At 40.7% G+C, this 9,474-nt stretch overlaps 1 protein-coding gene across 4 annotated transcripts in view; it reads right to left on the minus strand.

Annotated features, from left to right (window-relative positions):
* The window catches only part of LOC119811481 (THO complex subunit 2-like), a 36,134-nt gene extending 27,438 nt beyond the window's left edge, over positions 1-8,696 (minus strand). For all 4 annotated transcript variants that reach the window (XM_038325419.1, XM_038325414.1, XM_038325432.1 and 1 more), the window contains exon 1: positions 8,462-8,696. The gene's annotated coding sequence lies outside the window, so the exon portion shown is untranslated. The remainder of the gene's footprint in view (positions 1-8,461) is intronic.
* Between the last annotated feature and the right edge of the window lie 778 nt (positions 8,697-9,474).

Raw genomic sequence — 9,474 nt, forward strand, 5'->3', positions numbered from 1 at the left:
AGATTCTTTAGTTGAGTTCAGATGGCTGATACTTTTGTTAGGTCTCTGGTAAGTCTTGATCACAGCTGTTTTAATATACTTAGTAGTAATCTGTTATTTCATGATGAAAACAAACACACCTCTCCTTTCCACTTCTCTAATGGAACTCAAGTTCAGTGGGAGTCTGTCACTGTGTGGAACACCAGTGCCAAATACGTGTCCTACTCAGTGACCTCAAACTTCATGCCTGAGTGGTTTCAGCCTCCAAGAGACATTCCATTTGCCCCCTTGTGCTTGCAAATTCCTGGCTTCACTAGGATAATGAATTGCTTTCCACACTCAACTCTCTTGCTCTATTCTTTGGTCTTAGCAGAACTATATCCTGGAGTTTATTCAATCTCTCTACTTTTATGAAGGAGAGAGCCATACTTACTGTGGCTCTCATGCTACTATATTTATATAATCTAGTCTTAGGGGTCCTAGAGAAGCTATTTAGTCCCTCCATATATCTCACTAATGTTGAAAACCTTTTTCTTACCCAACTTAGGTCCGGTGGGTAAAAATCTGAAAGCCTACAGCAGACAAAGACTGGCAAGAGTAGACAGGCTAATCTTGCACACTTGCAGATGAAGAGGTGTTTTAGGAGTGTGTATGCTGACTTAGCAAGTGAAAAGGAAGAGGCTGTTTTTAAAGTAAATTGGCCATGGAATTCCTGAATGTACCTTGAGTGGCAGTTCCCAAAGGTACCTCAGTTTTCAGACAGGGTTTTTCCTTTAAGTTTTAAAATCATCCAACTTACGTTGTTATGATAGGTTACCCTTTTTCTGATAAAATTCTCTTCTGCTTCCATCATCTAATTTAGTATTCTATTTGACCAGTATATTCAATTTCATTTTTTTCTTGTGAACACCTCTAAGATATTAAGCTACAGTTAGTATGGTTATCATGTAAAGAGCTTTTTATTTTTCTTCTGCTGACTCTGGTTATTAAGATAACTTTGTTATTTAAGGTCAACTGGAGTTTGCTATTTCAGGTAGACCTACATAGAATATAAATGCTGAACGTGAGAACAAGGAAAAAGAGAAAGGGATGGGGGAACAAAGCAGGCCATTTAAAAACCAGATGCTAAAAGAACTGCTCTATCTGAAAAAAAGTAACAGAGATAAAATATTTAAGTCAGCTCTAAGATGAAATACTGAAATATCAATGGCTAAATACATACTCAAGCACGCTTGGCTCCTTAATTTCCATGACAGGAAAATAATTATTTCTATTAATAAATGAGCTTTCATAAATTGTTGGTATGAGGAAAATCAGTTTTAAATAGCTTTCTTCATAGGTCCTTACTAAAATCTGACAGTCAAAAAAATCTAATGAACATTCAATTTAATGGCAAAGACTATAAAAATAAAGTAGCTGCATTTCAATGAGAAACACAGCAAAAGATGTAAAGTGAATTATTTTGGTAACAAAAATATATAACTGTATCTAAATTCACCAAATGTAAGCATTGCTTCAAAATGTAAATTAAAGACTGAACTGTTCTGTTGGAACCTCCTGCTGGCTCCTGAATGGTCCGAGAATCCCCATTCCTGTCTCTCTAAACCCCTTCCACTCAGACAATCTCTAAACAAAGGAAAGCCCAGGTAAACATTCTTGATGGCTAAGACAGCTTCATCCGCTGAAGTTGCCAGCCAGCCAAGTCCCCACCTAAAGTGTTCAGCTTTTGACCACACTTGGGCACAAACCCAGCTTGTGACGAAAATATCATCACCTGTCACCTACAACCTAATCATTTCCCTGCTTTAGTTCTGACATGCAGCTTCTCCAGCCTCAGTCTCTGGGAACGGAGAACCTGTCTGGAAGTTGTTTTGTTTAAAAAATTCTGTTGTTATACCTTTTCAATTCAGCTTGATCTGGCTTACTACGTCAGTAGAGAAACCTATCATGGGGTGTGGAGAGGCAGAAAATTTATAAATAAGAACTAAGGCTAAAAGAAAAATAAATGCTTATAAACATAATCTACTTTTGAGTAAATAATGAAAAACAAGTTGAACATATCACAAAAGGGTTGCACAAAATGAATGTATAAGAGTTTATCTATTTTATATATGAATGCTTTGTCTGCACTGTACAGACCAGATGAGTGAGGATCCCACTACAGATGACTGTGAGCCACCATGTGATTGTTGAAAATTGAACTAAGGACCTCTACAAGAGCAGGAAAGCCAGTGCTCATAACTGCTGAGCCATCTCTTCAGTCCTCACAAAATGTTTTACTGAAGGAAATAGATGTATAATTTAGTTTGCTATAATTAGAAATGTACTTAAGTTTTTCTAAAGAGATAAAATTTTGATGAACTAATATATGAGAATTTGATTCTCTACACTTAAAACTAGCTTTCTGAACACAGATTTGCTTTTAATAGAATTTGCAAGAAATGAAACAGGAAATGATTTTATGTTGTGTTTTCTGTTGACATAAGGTTGAGATTGGTTAGAGAAAACTACACTTTAAAAGAGTTAAGATTTATAAACATTTATTCTAATGTCTTTTAAGTGATTACAGCTCTGGTTAAATCTGGCTTATAACTCTGGTTAAGCAAATGCTTTGATAGTATGTTAATATAAATACCAAAAATTACATAAAATTTATTTTCAAAAAATTATTATTTTATGTGCATAAGTCTTGCCTTAATGTATACCATATATGTGCCTGGTACCTAAGGAGGCCAGAATAGGGTGTCAGATCCATCAAGACTGGACTTACAGGTAGGTGTGATCCTGCTACATGGGTTCTGGGAAAAGGACCCCAGTTCCTCCGTAAGATCAAGTGTTCTTAACTTTTAATTCATCTCTCCAGTACCATGGTTATAGACAATTATAAAAGCCTCCTGGTGATGGTAAACACTGTCAGCCAGAGTTTATATCTTAAAATTCTATATACAATAAAACCGACAAGATCTCCTGAGTAAACTGGGAGTGTGAAGGGCAGTGAGGAGGGTGGAAGATGAAAGGGAAACAGGGAAGGGAGTGGAGGAAAAATGTATAGCACATGCCTATCCAAACAATTAAAATGAGAATATAAAAAATAGAAAATATTAAACTGTCTTTGATATGAGATAATGCTCTGGTACACTTTAAAGACTTGTCACTCATATTAGTTTAACAAAACACCAATTGATCAGTAGCAGGAAATATAGGCAGGGCGACCAGACTAAGAGATTCTGAGAAGAGGAAAGGCAGAGAGACACAGTCACCAGTCAGATGCAAAGGAAGCAGGATGAGGATGCCTTACTGAGAAACTGTACAAAGCCATGTGGCTACACACAGACAAGAATTATGGGTTAATTAAAGTTGTAAGAGCTATTAATAATAATCTTGAGATAATAGGCCAAACAGTTTATAACTAATATAAGCCTCTATGTGTTTCTTTGGGACTGAACAGCTACAGAACCGGATGGCACAGAAATTTATGTTTACATGTCTTAACTGAGGAACTCATTACAATTCTAACCATGGCTATTCTAAGCCTTCTCATCCACTTTTGTTTCTTCTCTAAAATATCAACAATTAGATTTATAAAAAAAAGATGATAACTATGCTTAAATGAAGCTTTCTAATAAAGCTTATTTTACAAATTAATTTTTCTTGAATTGTTTAATGACTATAAAAATAATTGTTTCGTGGTTTAAATTAAGTATACAAACTAAATTTGCTTGGTACTTGTTGGATCATTTTATATTTTTCCTTAGGTGTTATTCAGTAGTATAACACCTACCAAAGTAATGCTGACCCAGTTTGAGATAATAAATATCCATCCCCTAGAGTAGTGGTTCTCAACCTTCCTAATGCTGCAACCCTTCAGTTTCTCATACTGTGGTGACCCCCAACCATAAAATCATTTTTGTTGCTACTTAGTGATTATAATTTTGATACTGTTATAATCATAATGTAAATATCTGTGTTTTCTGATGGCCTTAGGTGACCCTGTAAAAGGGTTATTCAACTCCACAGGAGTCTAGACCCACAGGTTGAAAACACTGCCCTCGAGGCAGAACTGAGAGCAGCGCTCGATTCCAGGAAAGTCCCGTTGACAACAGTTCCTTCTATACCACTTTGGTCTGCACAAAAACGAAAGGTGAAATAATTAATAATAAGATATTGTCACAAAAAAGGACAAATAAAGCATAACCTCCTCTTTGTTGCTCCAATATCCTATGAGAATTTGGACATTGTCAAACATTTTTCTTCCAAGGTGGGAACAGATCAGGCCAGTAACAAAGACAGGTTCATTCTCACCATGAGTCGATTAAATTTTACCTTTACAGTAGCTGATTAATACTGTTTTCAGAAAAACAAACGAGTTGCCAAAATGGGGGAACATAAAGGAAACATCAAAGTTGACAGAGCAAAAGGAAGCTGCTATGTTAACCCTATGCTAAAATGATCTTCACACAACTGGCACCACAGAACACTCTCACTAGGCTTGAGCAGAGATCTCGGAAGAAGCCTCTTATCTGTGCCATCTGGGTGGGAAGGAAGCTGAGGACGGACAAATGAAGTGGAGCTTTGATGTGGGATTCCCCTCTGTATGCTGTGAATATGTTTTATTACCATTGGTTAATAAGGAATCTGCTTTGGGCCTATGGCAGGGCAAAATAAAGCCAGGCGTGAAATCCAAACAAAGATAAAGAGAGAAAGTAGGTGAAGTCAAGGAGACGTCATGTAGCTGCCGAAGGAGAAAGACTCCCAAGAACCTTAACAGTAAGCCATAAGCCTCATGATAAAATATAAAGTAATAAGAATGGGTTAATTCAAGATGTAAGAGCTAGCTAGAAAGACGCCTAAGCTAAAATAGTTTCTGTGTGATTACTTGGGTCTGGGAGGCCAGGAACCAAGAAGCAGCTACCCAGCTACAGAACTCATGCATAGTAAACTTTGTATTGGACTGAAAACTCCAGATTTGAGACAGTACGTACCGATAGAACATTACTGGTAAAATATTCAAACTTGATGTGGGATTCCCTTTTGCATGCTGTGAATACCACTGGCTAATAAAGAAACTGTCTTGGGCCTGCACAGGGAATAGAGGTAGGTAGGGAAAGCTAGGCTGAATGCTGGGAGAAAGGGCAGAGTCAAAGAGAAGCCATGTAGCCCCACTGGAGCCAGATAGAACTTTACCCGGTAAGCCACAGCCATGTGGTGATATACAGATTACTAGAAATGGGTTAAATTAACAAATAAGAAGCCAGAGCTAATGGACCAAGCAGTGATTTAAATAACAGAGTTTTGTGTGATTATTTCGGGGCTGAGCAGCTGAGAACTAACAAGCGGCCTGCTTACAACACAAACTCTGTTGCTTATCTTTCTTAAACATAACCCTATGCACCATCTTAGTCCATACAACAGCCCAATTTTACCGGTGAAAATGCAAGAACAGGAGATGTCCTTTATTAAAAATGATTTGGAGGGGAAATAGACTGCAAAGCAGGTCAGAGCACTTGTTCCTCTTGCAGAGTCTGGTTTTAATTCCCACCACTCACATGGAGACTCGGTCACCTCTAACCTGTTTCAAGGGATCTGACATCCTTTCTGGGCTCTGAGGGCACTTGACATATATGTGGTGCACATACTTAAATGTAAGCAAACACAAAACTAAAACAATAGATTATAAAAGAGTCACCTTGTAGCCAGGCGGTGGGGGCGCACGCCTTTAATCCCAGCACTTGGGAGGCAGAGGCAGGCGGATCTCTGAGTTCGAGGCCAGCCTGGTCTACAAGAGCTAGTTCCAGGACAGGCTCTAGAAACTACAAGGAAACCCTGTCTCGAAAAACCAAAAAAAAAAAAAAAAAAAAAAGAGTCACCTTGTGGTGTCCAACCCTGGTACCTTTCTAATAATTTCACTGTCCAAGAAATGACTAGCAGTTGCTTAGTAATAATGCTTTATGGTACCAAGTTAGATACTCTTCGAAACAGCCACCAGGTTCTAAGATCAGTAACTATACAAACTAGGTAAGATATCAGTGATCTTTTGTGGCAATGTTATCAAGAAACTCATGCTGAAAACAGGAATTTTGTTTTCTTTCCAATTTGTGGATAAAATTCTGACTGCTACAAAGAACAAAGGCCAGAAGATGATTGTGATTCTAATTTAAGAACAAAAAAGTCATCTCAGAATTTCAATTACTTATTAAGTTTCTGATTTTTCCATCCCTAAAAGTGCTGTGACACAAAATACCAAAAGTAAAATCTGGGTTTTAAAAAATGGTTCAGTGGACACTTGCTGCTTAGGCATGAGAGCCTGAGTTTGGATCCCCAAAACCCAAATGAAAAACAGAAGCACACATCTATAACCCCACAGTTGGGAAACAGAGATGGGTACAGATAGGCAGACCCAGGATGCTCATTAGCTAGCCAGCCCAGCCTAAACTGTTGACAGGAGATCCCATCTCAGAAGGGAAAAGTGGAAAGTGAGACACCTGAAACTGACCTCTGATCTTGGCAAGGAACTTGTGGGTGAGCACATTTGCAAATGCATGCATGCATATGTCACACACTTACCAAGTAATATTTTAAAAATTAGCTTCAAGGGCTGGAGAGATGGCAGGGTGGTTAACAACACAGGCTGGTCTCATAGTGGATGGGAATTCAGTTCCCAGAACTTACACAGCGGTTCACATCCATCAGTAACTCCAGGACCAGGGGATCTAATGCCTTCTTTTGACTCCCATGGGCACCAAACCCACATGTGGTGTGTACACACAAACACACACACGGTACACATAGACACACACAAGCAAAACATTCATACAAATGAAATACACTAATTTAAAAAATAGCTTCCAATACGAGAAATTATTATTTAAGATGATTAGTTTCATTACCAAACAGTATATTTATGAAATATAGGCTCTTTTCTGAATTTGTTCAATAAAAGGTGACAGCATTATGACTAACTTGAAAATTATTTGGGTAACATCAGGAGTTAATTCAGGAAGTAAACTAATCTCTCAATATGAAAAATCACAAACTAAAATGTCTTAAAATTTTGAGCAACAATATGGTAAAAACTTCTTTGCCATGGTTTAGATGGCTGGTTTTAGATCTATTCTGAGTGAGAGGAGAGAAAGGGAAGGAGGACAGAAAACCCTTAAATTATCAGCCAAGTTAATATTTTCCTTATTTCCATCCAGCTGGTTCTGATATATAGGTATTTGGTATGTTTTTTACACACACACACACACACACACACACACACACACACACACACACCTCCATTTTGGCAGTGGTGGAAATTAAACCTAGCCAACAAGCCTACATGGTTTATTTTCATTATACCAGAATCTTCCATTCAGCTCACTGTCCTGGTATGTTTTGTTATGTGCTTTCTTTTAATTTCTGTGTTGTCTTTTACCTCTCTCTGTCAGTGGTTCTCAACCTTCCTCATGCTGTAGTGACCCCCAAGCATAAAATTATTTGCACTGCTACTTCATAACAGTAATTTTACTACTTTTATTAATCGTAATGTAAATATCTGTGTTTTCTGATGGTCTTTGGTGACTCCTGTCAAAGGGAGGTTTGACCCTAAAATAGTCGTCCCCCGTGTGTTAAGAACTCTTAGAACTACAGAGCTTGCTGGTATCAAAATAACTGTTAAGAGTAAATGAAGCATGTGTGTACTTGTATGAGTCTTTAAGACTTTTTTGAAAAGCATCCAAAAGAATCATTTCTGCCAAAAGTTTGGGCATACCAAGGAGACAGACCTTAACGTTTGCTAAAAGCACACACTGAGTATTTTCAGTACTGTAAACAACCAGTGCTCCTGTCTAAACACCTTGGCTACGTTTCTTTCACTGGGCGAAGAATTAACAACAATGCTCAGTGTTAATTTAACACAGCTCATAGTCTGATTTTGTTTACAAATGTGATCCTCCTGAAAATAGCTACTACAAGTGCTAAAATGTCTGAGGGTCAATGCAAACCCAGAGACCGCGATACACACTCCTAGAAGCCTGGTACCCCGTCCTTTCCTTGAATCTAAACTAATCGCTGCCACCCGGGTTGCCAGCATTTCTGCAGCCTCAGAATAGGGCAGAAAAGTACTTAATACAACAGTGAGAGAAATACTGAAACCATTCCCGGTAATGTTTTCAATCTCTTCACCCCTTTCGCTCCCGTTTCCTGATTTTACTGCACCTGGGACACAGTTTAACTCTCCGAAGCTCACTGTCAGACCCCGCCTACTGCCCGTCGGGTGGGCATTTTAGCCACCAAACGCCCAGGCTCAGAGAGCGCCTGAGGACACCAGAGCTAATGGCCTCTGTTCGTCCGGGAAAGACTCGGAGTCCACGGCTTCTCCCTGCGTGTTTCGCGACGGCCCGGTCCGCGGCTAAGCGCTTCGCGGACGGTGGGCGTCCAGGCCGAGCAGGATGGAGGCCGCTGCCCCCGCCTGGCCCGCCCGCCCGCCCGCCGAACTCACCTCCTCGCCCGGCCCACGTCACCGGTCGCGGCCGTGTCGGGCCCGTGCCCTGCTGCCCCAGCCGCCGGTCGCGGCCGTGTCGGGCCCGTGCCCTGCTGCCTCAGCCACCGGGAACCGCCTCGAAGCCGCGGCTCGGGAACGGCCTTCGCCGCCCGGCGTCCACCACAGCCCGCTCGACGGAGACCCAACCAGATGCGGCCCGCACCACGGAGCGACGCTCGCGGGAAGCCGGGCCGGAGCTGCCCGGCACCTGGCTGACGTCACTGCCGAGCGACAGCGGTTTCCCTCGCGTGCCCTGGGCGCATGCGCGGCCGGACCACGGTTAAGCTGTGGCTGAGTTGGGCAGCCGAGGACACCAGGGTCGCCTTGGTGACTGTGTGGTCCCTCGCCGTTTCATGAAGGAGACTGCTAAACTCAAACGATCCAGAGAGCTTCCGGGAAACGATGCGGTGATTTAACTGACGGACGATACCTGGTGGTGTGTTAAGGGAGCAGTCAGTTTCTTTCTGCAAGTTGGCAAGTTTCTGCAAGTCTGAACTTTCTGCAAGTCCATACTACAACACAGGCCACGAGCTGGGGAAGCACGACGAAAGTGGTTGTTCAGCGTAGACACTGCTGTCAACATTTGCTCCCGACCAAACTCTTAAACCTATCTATAAGACTCTTTTTTTTTTTAATCTGAAGGACGCATACATCATTACAGAAACATGAACGTATTTTACAAAGCTACTGCCGGTTATAATGGGGGAACTGGGCTATTGACTAGTTGTGGTTTTCTGTCATGGTCTCCATGAGTTATGAAAGAAGGTTCTTTGATGAAGGGTGAGAGCTACGTTCTTTTTTTCTTTAGATTAGAACTATTTTTAATGTAAAAAGGCATTAAGTTTTATTTTTTTTTTATTTTTTATTTTTTTGGTTTTTCGAGACAGGGTTTCTCTGCAGCTTTAGAGCCTGTCCTGGAGCTAGCTCTTGTAGACCCTGGTCTCGAACTCACAGAGATCCGCCTGCCTCTG

This window comes from Arvicola amphibius, chromosome 1 (genome assembly GCF_903992535.2).
Source record: "Arvicola amphibius chromosome 1, mArvAmp1.2, whole genome shotgun sequence".
Lineage (NCBI taxonomy): Eukaryota > Metazoa > Chordata > Mammalia > Rodentia > Cricetidae > Arvicola > Arvicola amphibius.